This window comes from Meriones unguiculatus, chromosome 16 (assembly GCF_030254825.1).
Source record: "Meriones unguiculatus strain TT.TT164.6M chromosome 16, Bangor_MerUng_6.1, whole genome shotgun sequence".
NCBI lineage: Eukaryota > Metazoa > Chordata > Mammalia > Rodentia > Muridae > Meriones > Meriones unguiculatus.
Window position 1 is genome coordinate 31,902,629 of NC_083363.1, and position 12,996 is coordinate 31,915,624.

Sequence of the window (12,996 nt, forward strand, 5' to 3'; positions counted from 1 at the left end):
ATATGTGATAACACAAGATGGGAAGCTCCCAGTGAGAAGCTAAGGTGACAGAGCAGAGAGGGCCATCTAACACTGTGGCCCGTTAGATCTTCCCAGATGGCTGCTCATGAAGAGGACGCCAGGGAGGGTGCCAAATCTGTACTTAGAGGAGAAGCGGGAAGGCTCGAGATGAGCCTGTGGCAGTGGCTTGCTCCTGCCACTTCTGGCCATCTTAGTCACCTCTCACTGACTTGGATTCCCTCCCTTCTGTCAGCTTCCATCGCAGAACACCCCTTCCACTGAGGCATTTGTTTAAAAAACGAAAAATGAACTCGTGTCCACCCAGATGCATATGGCATGCTAGTTTGGGGCTGGATTTTCCACCTTCATTTTATGTAGAATTAACGTTTTAACATCAATAATATGATGTTAGCGGTATAATAAGTGCTAAAAATATAAAGCAAGATATAAGCTCCCTTTGGCTAATCTGCTTTAAATTCTTTTTCCATTTTTACGTATTTATTTTTTAAAATTCAAAGGTTATTTTATTTCACGTGTGTGGATGCTTTACTCACACATTTATATACCACGTGCATTCTGGCCCCATGCTACTTCTTATCTGTGTCATGTATGGCAAGCCAGTGTACTTCCCCATGACTCAGTGTTTGACATAAGTCTGGGAGTGACCCCTACATGCACACCTTTTGAACACTTAATCCCAAGCCTGTGGTGCTATCTAAAAAGATGTAGGACCTTTGCCGGGTGGGCTACACTGGTAGAAGTTGGTAATTAGGGACGGGTTTTTGAAGATGATATCCACTCAGCTCTGTGACATGCTAGCTGTCAATGGCCTTCCCTGCTCTGACGGGCTGAAAGCCCTCTGAAGCTTGGAGCCAAGATGAACCTTTCCTTCCTTAAGCTGCTTATGTTGACTATTTTGTCACAGTGATGAGAAGAGTGGCGAATACCCTTAGCGTTCCCAAGGTGAAAACTGGAACAATCGTGTAATCTCCTTCAGCGGGTAATAGTGGGGTGAGTGGGTTACATGTGGCAGCTGGGGAGACACCTGGCACCTGGTGAACACCCGGTGTGTGCATGCATGCGCATGCGTGCCGCTACATGCATGTGTGCATGAGAGATATTTATCTCATGCCAACTATCCGAGAGAGGCAGCTTAAGGAAGGCACGCTTTGGCTCACAGCCTTACAGGGTTCCATGCATGTGTTCCATGCAGGTTTCCACGTGGGGAAAGTACGGCGGAACAGAACAGCTCTCAACATGTCAGCGAGGAAGCAGAGAACATGTCCAGGCCTTTCGCTTTCTCCATTTTCGTCTTTTATCCCATCTGGGATGCCAGTCTCTGAGATGGCACTGCCCCCGTTCAGGGTGATTCTAACCACAGTCACTCCAGAAAGACCCTCCCAGACACACCCAGAGGGGTGCCCCACCTGTCAGCCTCTTGGGTGCTTTTTCTAAGCAGTCACATTGGCAGCCATACTACCCACCCCAGCAGAGTTGACAGGGCACTCCACCTGCGCGGTCACGTGTAAGAGGCTCCTTGGAGTTCCCCTCCACCAGCCTGGTTTACTTCTCACCTCTCCATTTCCCACACACTTGAAAATCTATAGTTTATGCATTGATCTTCTCCCTTCTGCGGCAGGTCTACCCTCACAAGCCCAGGGCTCCAACCTGATCCATCCTGTTTATGGATGCCAGTGAATGCCCAGGTATGTATCACGGCCCATAGAGCCTTCATGGGGCCATTTTCCTCATCTGCCATTGTTGTCTAAAGTGGATAGAATCACTGCCTAGTGCCTAACAGGCCCTTGAAATACACATAAATATATGAAACTTAACTTAGCAACTCTCTAAGCTTAGACAAGTGATGCTCCAGTGAACTCTTTGATGTCTCTGCTCCTGCATAAATGAGGCAACTATCAAACAGGATATGTGTGAATCCTTTGGTATGTGATGAACAGATGAGGGCTAATTGGAGAGAGCCAGTTAAGCTGACTTAGGCAGGGCCTGAAAGGGTTAACCCCAGACTCTGCTCACTCCACAAGGAGGCAAGGCTGGGCTGCTGGGCCCCTGGCAGCTGTCCAGGTAGAAGAAAAATGTCAGAGGTATGTGACTGTCGAGCTGTCCTGGTCCTGATGTGGTTTTGACCCAGGCATCTAGAGTTCCCCCTCTCTCCTGCCTCCGGAGCCCAGAGTATTTAGGAGCTCTCAAGCTGAGCGAGCAGTGGGAACTTCTGCCTGCCTGGGTCCCACGCCACATCCTGGCCCTGGAGGGTGTAGACCCAAGGTCTGGACATGCTTCCCAGCTATTCCCAGGCGGCCTGTTCTCCCTCCAGCTCAGCAGAGCTGCCTGAGCCAGAGGGCTACAGAGGCAGGTCCGCTCCCCTCCAACATCACTTTGTCCCCGCTCAGAGAAAGGAAGCTTGCAGGCCTCAGCACATGGAGGGTCTGGTTCATAAACCATCCTTGAAGGCTCCTGCCCCTGCTGGCCCAGGAAAGCCGAGCATCCAAGGGCAAAGGCGCTTCTAATGACTAAGTCACACAGGGTTCCACTCCCACCAGGGGCGCTCCATGTCTCTAGCTTTTCAGAAAATTCTAGTCTTTCAGCAGCTTCCCCAGGCATCCATCCCTCTCCCTGGATGATCCAGGAAGAGATTTAAACAAAGGGCATCACTACAGATGAAATAGATAAAACCCAGCATTGGTCCCCTGACATCCTGCATCCTACAACCATCTCAGATGAGCCATCTCTGGGCCAGGCACGTAAGGATACATGGTAAGGATACAAGAGTGGGAATATGCCACATGCACTTTCCTGGATAGCAGTCAGGAGGGGCTACAATGTTCCTGAATGCAACATGGAACCCAGTGTCAGAGAGCATGGGTAAATGACATATAACTCAACCAGGGAAGGAGGACACATGAGATGCCGGAGAAGGGCAAACACCAGGATAATTCTGGAGAGCAGTGACCTGGGGGATAATGCAGTGAGAGATACTGAATGATGACATGTCTCTCAACAACAGACCGTCTCAGAAAGAATCCGGGGACGGTGCCAACACCCCCTCCTCAGGGGCCTTCACTATAAACTACCCGCCAAGAGCAGGAATGTGGTTCTTCCTCTTCATCCTCAAGAACCAGGATGGAACGGACACACGTGAAAGTGCACCTCAGTGTGCCAAGGAATAAGCAAGCACCTGAAGGGCAAGTCTCTCCTCACCGAGCAACACTTGAAATTCTCATATCCCACTGGCAGTCCCCAAAATTCCTGCTGCCCAGTCTCCTCCCAGTTGAGTATTAAAAGCTTCAAAGGTGGCAGCACCCCACTGACTATCAAACAAGGTGTCTCTCAGCCTCCAGCATAGGCATCTTTCCTGGCACAAACTGGGTCCTGTGCATTTTCCAAAGTACTACTGGCTCCGCCACCCTACCCCCAACACACACACACACACACACACACACACACACACACACACACACGTTGCACTTCATCCCCCATGCTGTGCACAGATGCAGGATCACACACCTCTGTAGAAAATGGCCAGGGACAGGCAGGCAGTGCCAAGATGTGTGGTAAGTGTCTACACAAAATCAGCATGGTATGGACTACCCACAGCCAGTCTGGGGCCCACGAGAGAGGCCCTGGCTTCTCACCTCTGGGTTTCCTGCTTGGACCCCAGTATGAGAAGAGGAGACGCTGATTGGAGTGGCCTGTTCAGATACCATCCGTGAAGGTGTTGTCTGGGTGAGTGATCCAAACACCAGCTGCCCGCATCCTTTCAGCGAAGAGCTATGAGGCCTCCATGCCATTTGTGGTACATGCTCACGTTCATTCGTCCAATCAGTATCCTGAGAATTTACCACAGGCCAGATGCTGGGGCTGGGGATGACGTCTTCTTTTGCATGTCTGTATACCCCTCCAGAACTCATTCACTGAAGGACCCAAATGTGCTTATCCAGAGCCCACACTTAAGTGGCGTGTTGTGCTGGGGAGATAGCTCAGTGGTTAAAGCACTTGACAGACAAGTGTGAGAGGGCTCAGACCCTCAGGATCCATGTAAGTGCCGGGGCGTGTGGTGACCCTCTTGTCATTCCAGGCTCAGAAGGCAGAGCCAGGGGCTCTCCAGAGCAAGCTGGCCAGAAGGATTAACCATATTGATGATCTCTGTGTTTGACAGAAAGACCCCGCCTCAGTGAACAAGGTGGAAGATTATAGAAGATGCTTCCTGACATCATCCTTGGGCGTCTACATGTACTCACACATACATGTGCACCTCCATACATGCATGCACACACACATGCACATATACACACATACCACACATGCAAGCATTAATGCACATACTCATGCATGCACAGACACATACCACACACACATACATACAACACGCACGTACACATGCACTCATGCACACACACCACATACACACACTCACACATACACACAAACTACTTACACACAAGCATGCATGCACACACACACATATACACACATACCATACAGACAGACATACAACTCACATATGCACACATGACACACACACACACACACACACAAATGCTCACAAACTAATACTTTATCATGGTACATTTAAGATGCGGCAACTTTGGGGAAATTGGATTGACCTTCATGAGTGAACTAGTATCTTGAAGAGATAGAAAAGGACAGCCTCGGCTCTGACCCTTGTGCTACGTGAAGACACAGCACTCACCATGTGAAGGGCAGAGCAGTAAGGTAACGCCCTGGAAGCAGAGGGAAGCTCTCACTGGGAATTGCATAATTAGAGACTTGATCTTGAACATCCCAGACTGAAGAAGCGTGAGAAATCCACTCGGTTGTCCACAGATAATGAACTCTGGGATACTCAGGCCAAGACGGACGAAGGATGCAATGTTAAACCTGCCAGATCCTTGCGTTCTGGAAACGCGTAAGCTGAGGAGAGTCGGGAGGACTGCGATTTTCCAATTCTGTGCTAACTGTCTTATCAGGGGCCAACTTCTCCGCAGAGCAAGTGAATGTCCACCTCAGCTACTGAAAGAAACTAGGGGAAGAACCAAGGGATAGTGGGAACTTTATAACATGGGACACTGAGTGGGGTCTGGAGCACGAATCTGCAGGTAGCTGGAAATGCAAGGGCTAAGAATGCCCAGGTAAAACACACACAGGTGGCATGTACACACACACACACACACACACCACACATGCAAGCATTCATGCACATACGCATGCATGCAGACACATACCACACACACATACAAATAACACACACATACACATGAGAGGAGGACTCAACACGTGGATCTGCTTCTGAGATCCTGAAACTAGGTCGGCAGGATTTTATGTTCAGACAAGAGGTGTTTGAGGGAGAACAGCTCAGCTTCCCATGGAGATGTGTTCAGCAAAAGCCCAGGCAAGGGGCCTACCCTGGCTCTGGAGCCCAGGAGCACTTCCACAGCCTCTGTGGTGGTCTGAATGAGAATGGCCCTCCACAGGCTCATGTGCTTGAATACTTGGTCCCCAGTTGGTAGAATTGTTTAGGAGGGTTAGGGGGTGTGGCCTTGTTAGAAGAGGTGTATCACTGGGGATCTCTCTCTCTCTCTCTCTCTCTCTCTCTCTGACATGTGCTTGTGGACCTGACATAAGCTCTCAGTTACTTCTCCAGCCCCATGCTTGCTTGCCTGTTGCCACGCTCCTCCCCATGATAGACATGGACCCAACTCAAATGCTCCCTTTTATATGTTGCTTTGGTCATGGTGTTGTCTCACTTCAATAGAGAAGTAAGTCAGACGGACCCCACCTAGAGAAAAGAGGCGTGAGTGCTACTGTCCTCTATAGCAACCGATGTCACACTACAAACCCAGTCCCAAACTGCTCACTCTAGAGTTACCCCCTCTACTTCCGATGGCCAGGCCTCCCTCTTGGAATCCTGTTCTCACCTTATGTGAGCATTCGGCTCTTCCTTTCTCTGATATGACCTTCCCACCCTTACTGCTGGGAGCTCCAAGATGCTAAGAAAGAAGATGCCTATCATCATCAAGTCACAACACAAACAGGGAAACTGCAGCTCAGAGGCAGGCCCTCCGCAAACTCTCGACGGAGCTGGGTGTGCAAGCACACCCTTTGTATCACAGCGCTGACTCTTCTTCCGAGCAACTGCAGTAGTGGACAAGTTCTGGGTGGTTCTTGGCTTCCTTTTCTCCCCTACTAGAGATCGTGCATTCAGTGGAAGCAATTACAAAAATGCAGTTCAAACAGAAAAGTCAAAGCCAGGTGTGGCAGCTCAAGCCTGCCATGCAGCCTGACCATGAATTCAAGGCCAGCCTGGGGTACACAGTGAGTTCCAGGCCAGCCTGGCTAACCAAGCATATGTGTCAGTGGGTAGAGTGACTGCCAAGCCTGCACCAATCCTAGGTTTGCTCCCCTGTACCACATAAACTTTGCATGGAGGCCTCTGTCTATAATCCCTGCACTTGGGAGGTAGAGGCAAGCCAGAAAAGGATGCCTTGGTTACAGAGAGTTCCAGGCTAGCCTACACTACAGAATGAGACTGTCTCCAGAACAAATTTTAAAGTTTCCCCAACTCTTAGCCAAGATCCACTAGAAAAGGTTTTCCTTATGTATCATGAGCCCAGCTAAGGCCCAGTGATGGTGTCCCTCTCTTCAGAAGACAGTCTCTAGCATCCTAGAAACCAATCATAGCTTCTGATTTTTTTATCTCAATTTTCCTTTTTGAAACTAGGAGTCCATGTGCCTTCCCCAGCACTGCTGAGGGGTGAGCAGGCTGTAGGGGAGATGTGCTGTGAGTGCCCAGCTCAGCTAAGACAGTGTCCTCAAGACAGACGGTGCTAACTTCTACTACAATGCAATAAACTCTCTGAAACTCAAATAGGGGCTCTGATGGGAGAGCCGCATCCCTGAGTGGGGATCCCTATCGACAAGGACAGGCTGTCTCCCCGGGGCTCCAAAGCCACCACCAAGTTAACTTTCCCCACTGTCCTCTAACAGCAGACCGTGAAGGTGACCATCTTGGGGATAGACCCATACTCCTGAGACAGTTTTTGTCCTCCAAGAGGCCTCGTGCAACCTGCACCAAGTCCAGACGCATCCTGGGTAGGTAGGAAAGGCAGAATCCGAGTGCTGGACTCAGCCTGGAGCGTCCTCTGAACTCTATGAGTTCCTGGAGCCTTCTCCTGCTGAGAGGGCATCTGGGGTCCCTTCTGGCATGCCATCTTTCAGCTTGCTCACCCTCCTGCAGGTGCTGACCACCCTTTCCTGCACGTGGACAAGGCCAGGGGCTCCTCCAGCCCCATCTGCAGGCCTGTCTCAGTCAGAAACCAGCGTTTGTTTTCTTAATTAACTGAAAACACTAACACAGGGGTCCAGGAGCTGGCAAGGGCTTGGACTCCAGTAGCTGCTAGGAAAAAAAAATATTGCTTTGAAATCTAGATCATCCAGGCCCCCTCAGGGGATGTCAAAACAAACAGGGACATTTGAGCTCGGGGGCGTAGGAGCTGGCGCCAGCTCAGGTTACAAAACCAGAGATGGATTTACCCACAGTGTCAAACAGGTGATCCTGGGCACAGCTGGGCCCCACAAAAGCCCCTTCTGCAACAAAGGCTATTGGGGAGGAGGGGAAGGCCACTAGGATTTACTCTAACACTATCCTGGTGGGCATGAAGCTGGGAGTAGAGGAGGCAGCAGATAGGACAGGGTCCATTGATCCCTGCCCTTGAAATATGGTAAGGAATAACTCATTAAGATACAGCACTTGTATGTCAGCACAAAACTAGCAGTCTCAGGAAAGGGGAGGGTGCCATGTGTTGGTGAGGATTAAGAGGAGGAAGGTCACAGCAGGACATGAAGAAGAAACCTCTGACCTGAAGGAAGGGGTCAAATTAAAAAGTGGGTAGCAGGCAGGACAGAGGTGAAGGGAGGGGTGTTCCAGGTGAAGGAGAGTGTTTGGGCAAAGGCTAGAAGGCAAGAAAAAGAAGAGAGCCTTCGAGATGGTGAGTGGAGTTGAGCGGGGCTCGTGGGGTGGGTAGGGCTGTGGTTTAGTTGGCTGTTTGATCTTCAGCATTGGCAGAAACAGAATGTGGTGGCAGCAACCTGTCATCCCATTACTTGGGAAGGGGATAGAGGCAAGAGGGTATGTCCAGGGTCAGCATTGGCTACGTAGAAAGTTTGAGGCCAGCCTGGACTGCCTGGATAGAGGAGAAAATAGAAGAGAAGGGAAGGGAGGGGGAAGGAGGGGGGAGGGGAGAGAAGACAAATGTTACCCTGTGGCTGGGGATCCCAGCTCGTGCAGGCACATGAAGATATGCCATGGGGAATCAGCCATGGGCTTCGTGGGGCTGATTCTGTTTAGTCAGGAGTTAGCCTATAGCCCACAAGCGAAATCTAGCCCTGGCTGTTTTTGCAACCCCAGATTCACTAGAACTTACCCACACAGGTTTATTTGTAGATTGTCTGTGGCTGCTTTAAGACCCAGAGCAGAGAGAGCTGAGGGGTGAGATATGAAGCACGTTTTGGCCCTCAAAGCCAAAGCTTTTATCTCAGCATTTTTGCAGGGGATGTTGGCAGATCCCCAGTGGGGATAGAGAGGAGAATCCAGACCAGCCTAGCATGGAAACCAGTGCATGCAGACACAGTGGAGCACATGGAGAAAGGGGAATGACCACAGGCCACTCCACTCCAAGGCTAAGAAATGGATAAGGAAGAGACACATCAAATTCTGAGCTTCCTGTCCCCTGGACTGGCAAAGTCTCCTACCCAAAGGGTTCTGTGTGCCCAGCCCCAACTATAGGTCCAAGAACCAGGCCAGCCCTAGATGAATTCTGATTGGTTGTGCATTAGTGACGGCCATGGCTCCCTACAGTGATGTTGACACAGCCATGTCACCCTGAAAGAGGCTAGGATCTGGAAAAGCTAGGAGGACACTGCTCTCTGAGCTGCCATATTGTTCCAGGAGGCCTGCAGCTTGTCCCTAACTTCAGCACACACTGTCCCTTCTGCACAGACCCACCGGGGAGGTGCAAAGATTTATGGAGATCAGAGGTGCAGTATTCAAAGCATGATACCTTGTTCCAGAATCAAGGTCATCTCTCCTGACCTGCTTGTTTCTCTCTGTGTCTCCAGCCTTTGCCCCTCCTAAGCCTGAGAGCGGGAAGCCACAGGCTTCAGACCTTGTTCTGTTCAGCCTAGTCAGTCTGCTCAGAAGAGGAGAAAGCTGTGCCACATCCCTTATGGCACCCCAGCAGCCTTTCTGAGTCAGCTTTGGTCCTTTGGGCTCCCATTCAGACTCCAGTTTAAGACACAAATCTTCCAGATGTTAAATGCTGTCATTTTTAATAGACCACACAGTACCAACTTGAACAGAAGCACACTGGAACAAAAAAAGTCTGATGCCAGTAGGAGCTCTATAGTGGCCAGCCACCCGATACAGAACTTTTGGATAATTATTAAAACACAATGTAGCATTTTGCCAAGGAAGAAAACATTCTCCTGTAGTCTTCTCGGACCTTGAGAAGGACATTCTCACACTCCCCTGCAAGGCTCTCTGAGCCTAGCACAGAAGACCCTGGGTGCAGATCAACATGCAGGCTGTGCAGCTAAGCTGCTCTGAGCCCTTGCCAGCATCTGTCCCAGCTGTGCCTTTGGTGACTACCATGTGGCTGACACATGAAAGCCAAACAGTCCAACTAGTTAAATAAATGAATGACTAGAGGGATGAGGGAGTGGATGGGTGAGAGTATGGATAGATAAGGATATGAGGAGATGAGTGGATGAGAGAATGAAAGAATGAAGGAATGGGTGGATGAGGACACACACATGAATGGGTGGGTGAGGGAAAAGATGGATGAAGATGTCCTATTTGTGAGTTTCCAGCCCTAAGGATGCATGATCCTCGATACCTGAGCTTCATTTCCTGTAAAATAAAATGATCCATGACTCGTGGATTTCGTTGGCTGGGGGCTGGAGACTCGTTTGATTGGTAAAGTTCTCACTTATCATTAACTCAAATGGCCCCCGTAACCCGCAGCAAAAGGCTAGTGGAGCAGACAGCTCTTATAATTCCAGCGCCAAGGAAGCAGAGACAGGAGTATCCCGAGACTTGGTGGCCAGCCAGTCTTGCCGAGTCAGCAAGACCCAGGCCACAGAGCCAGCATATCTCAATGGATGGCACCTGAGAAACATCTGAAGTTGACCTCTGGACATGCATGTGTGCACATGTGCACCTGAACACATACACCCCCACCCGCCCCCGACACACACACAGATAAGCCTTGGCACAGTCACAAATGCCTTCAAGGCACACAACAAATAGTACTGACTATTGTGAGTCTGTGGGGACTGCTACACACACACCACCACCACGCACACCAAGACCCAGATTCACAGCCTCTAGATTGCTTCCTGGCATCTTCTGTCTCAGCAAATCTCTTGTTCAGACTTTGGCCCAAGGAAGAGCTTAGGATTCAGCAAAAGGCTTCCCTGAAGGAGAAGCCCTGGTCTTGGAAGACACGGAGTTGCTGTTGTGTTCGGCCTTGTCCACTGGAGGCCCCAGGACTCAAGCACCGCCTGCACAGGTGTACCTAGGCATCTAAGGTCAGCTGCACCTGTGCTCATGCCCCAGCAAGTGGGATTGGAGGACCATTTTCTCTGCACCATGGGGTTCTGGCTCTGTCCCATTCTCCCAGCATGGACCTGGACCTTTCGCCAGCTCTGGTGACTTGGGCCTCCCCCTGAGGCCATGTTCCCAGGCCTCAGCAGTAACAGGCTCCCCATTCTTCCCTGCACTTGGCAGACCTGCCACCTCCCACTATGGCACTGCCTGCTGTGGTTCAGGGGTAGCTTTCCTCAATCCAAGGGAACAACACGGACTTAGGGAGCAAGGCTGCTCTGTCCCCTTGCCTAAGAAGAAAACTTGGCCCGAGTCCCCTGCTAAGATGGGCCCATAAGGTTATGTGCTTTGCCCAGGGGCTACAGAAGGGCAGAAAATGCCTCTAGGGCATTTTTACAAAGTGCCCCGAAGTCCACACCGGCCGAACTTTGTTTTGAAGGAGGAAGGCTGCCATTTGTCCCTCCTGACACCAGCCCTCAGACAGTTCTAGCTCTATCCTGACGGCAACCTCAAGCTTCCTGTCTCAAGAATGACAACTGGGAGGAGGGTTGAGGTTATTCCCACATGCAAGGGAATCCCAGCCCCACCTCTTCCCCCTCGCATATCTGCCCATTCCATCCCACTGTCAAAACTCACACAACTTAATCCCAGGTCTGCACTCTGAAGTCCACAGATGAGGGACAGGAGGCAGCAAATTTCTTTCACACTCACCAAAGGCATCCAGCTATTTTCCAACTTTCTTTTTTGAGCTCCGGATCTCAACCGTCAACAGCAAGCCTCTTTTGGCCCAAAGCCAGGGCCTGGCTACCAAAGGGCTTCAGGGGGGGAGTCCGATGGGCATGGATGCCTGGAAGTGAGGACATCATTGGAAGTGACCCTTTCCTCTAGAAGTTCAGGACTCAAACTGAGCTCAGGACAAACCCTGTTGTAGCCCAGCGGTACCCAGCAAGAGAGCCAGGGCTGACTGTCAGAATCCCAGAGTGCACAGGATACAGCTGCCTCTCTTAAAGAGACAGTCTTCCTGAGATGTTCTGGATGGGCAAGACACAAGGAAGAAAGGAAGAAAGAGAGGGGCAAAGTCAGGAAAGGGAAGGGAGGAGTATGGAAGGGAGGGAAGAAGAGATGAATAAGGAAAGGAAAAGAAAGAAAGGAGAAGAAGAGAGGGGGAGGGAGGGAGGGAAGGAAGAAAAGAAAGAGTGAGAAAGAAATGAAAGAGAGGGATGATATCAAAAGGGAATCACAGAACTCCATAAATTTGCAGATCATTCTTCAGTGGCAGAAATAGTACAGATGATTTCTAAATGCAGAAAATATGGAATAAAGCAAAGGACAAAGACAGGCCTGGGAAGACAGATTAACAAGTAACAAATGTGCTTGCCTTACAAGCCTTAGGACCCAAGTTCAAGTCCCCAGGCAGCCACACAAAACAGCTGTGCCTATAATTCTAGTACTGAGGAGGTGGAGACAAGGGGACACTCGGAGCTCTCTGGCTACTTAGTCTAGCCGAATGGATGAGTTCCAAGTTCACCGAAAGACTCTATCTCAAATAATAATAATAATAATAATAATAATAATAATAATAATAATTTGGAGAACAATTGAGGAAGACAGCTGACATTAATCTCTGGCCTCCACTAGCATGTGAAATGTGTACGTACACACATGCACACCCACACACATACTCATACATGCACATTTTAAAACGTAACAGGTAGAGCTGTGAGGTGCTGTCGCACACCTTTGATCCCAGCACTCAGGAGGCAAAGGCCAGCAGACCTCTGAGTCTGACACCAGCTTGGTCTACAGAGAGAGTTCCAGGACAGCCAAGATTATGCAGAGAAACCCTGTCTCAAAAAGCAAACACACAACAAACAAAACAACAACAATTAAGGAAATAGAGAGCAGAGGAATGTTTCAATAGCAGCATTTGTGTTTAGTCTCCCAGGAGGCCAAGCCACATCCTCACACATGCCTTTCCATGACTCTCCCCGGTACGTGGGCACGTGGATCTAAGTCCATGCTGATTTGCACACTGGCTTAGCAGAAAGTGCTGAAATGGAATACCACAGAAAGCCGCAGATGGATACTTCCTTTCATCCCCAGATAAAATCATTCATGGCTGTTTGTGCCGGCTAGTGGTACTTAGTCAGATAGCCTTGGTCCAGGCACGTAGCTGGTGGAACTTGTTGACTATCCGAGTCTAGGCGCATGACTCAGTCTGCCCCATACCCTGAGAGTGGAAACTGGAAATTGTGATGGTTAATTTTGTGTGTCAGTTTGGCTGTGCATGGGGCCAGATGCAGGTCAAACGAAAGTCCAGATGTTGCCAGGAGGGAACTTTTACACAAGATCAGCCTTCTAATCAGCAGACTTAAAAT

The 12,996-nt window shown here is 50.0% G+C and overlaps 1 protein-coding gene across 4 annotated transcripts in view; it reads right to left on the reverse strand.

The window, feature by feature from the left end:
• Daam2 (dishevelled associated activator of morphogenesis 2) overlaps positions 1–12,996 on the reverse strand; it is a 105,247-nt gene that overhangs the window by 61,228 nt on the left and 31,023 nt on the right. Inside the window, exon 1 of one of the 4 annotated variants that reach the window (XM_060369639.1) lies at positions 11,330–11,582. The exons of 2 other annotated variants lie outside the window; for them this stretch is intronic. The gene's annotated coding sequence lies outside the window, so the exon portion shown is untranslated. Of the gene's footprint in view, positions 1–11,329; positions 11,583–12,996 lie in introns of those variants that run through there. One more of the 4 variants, XM_021636238.2, reaches the window with a different exon arrangement.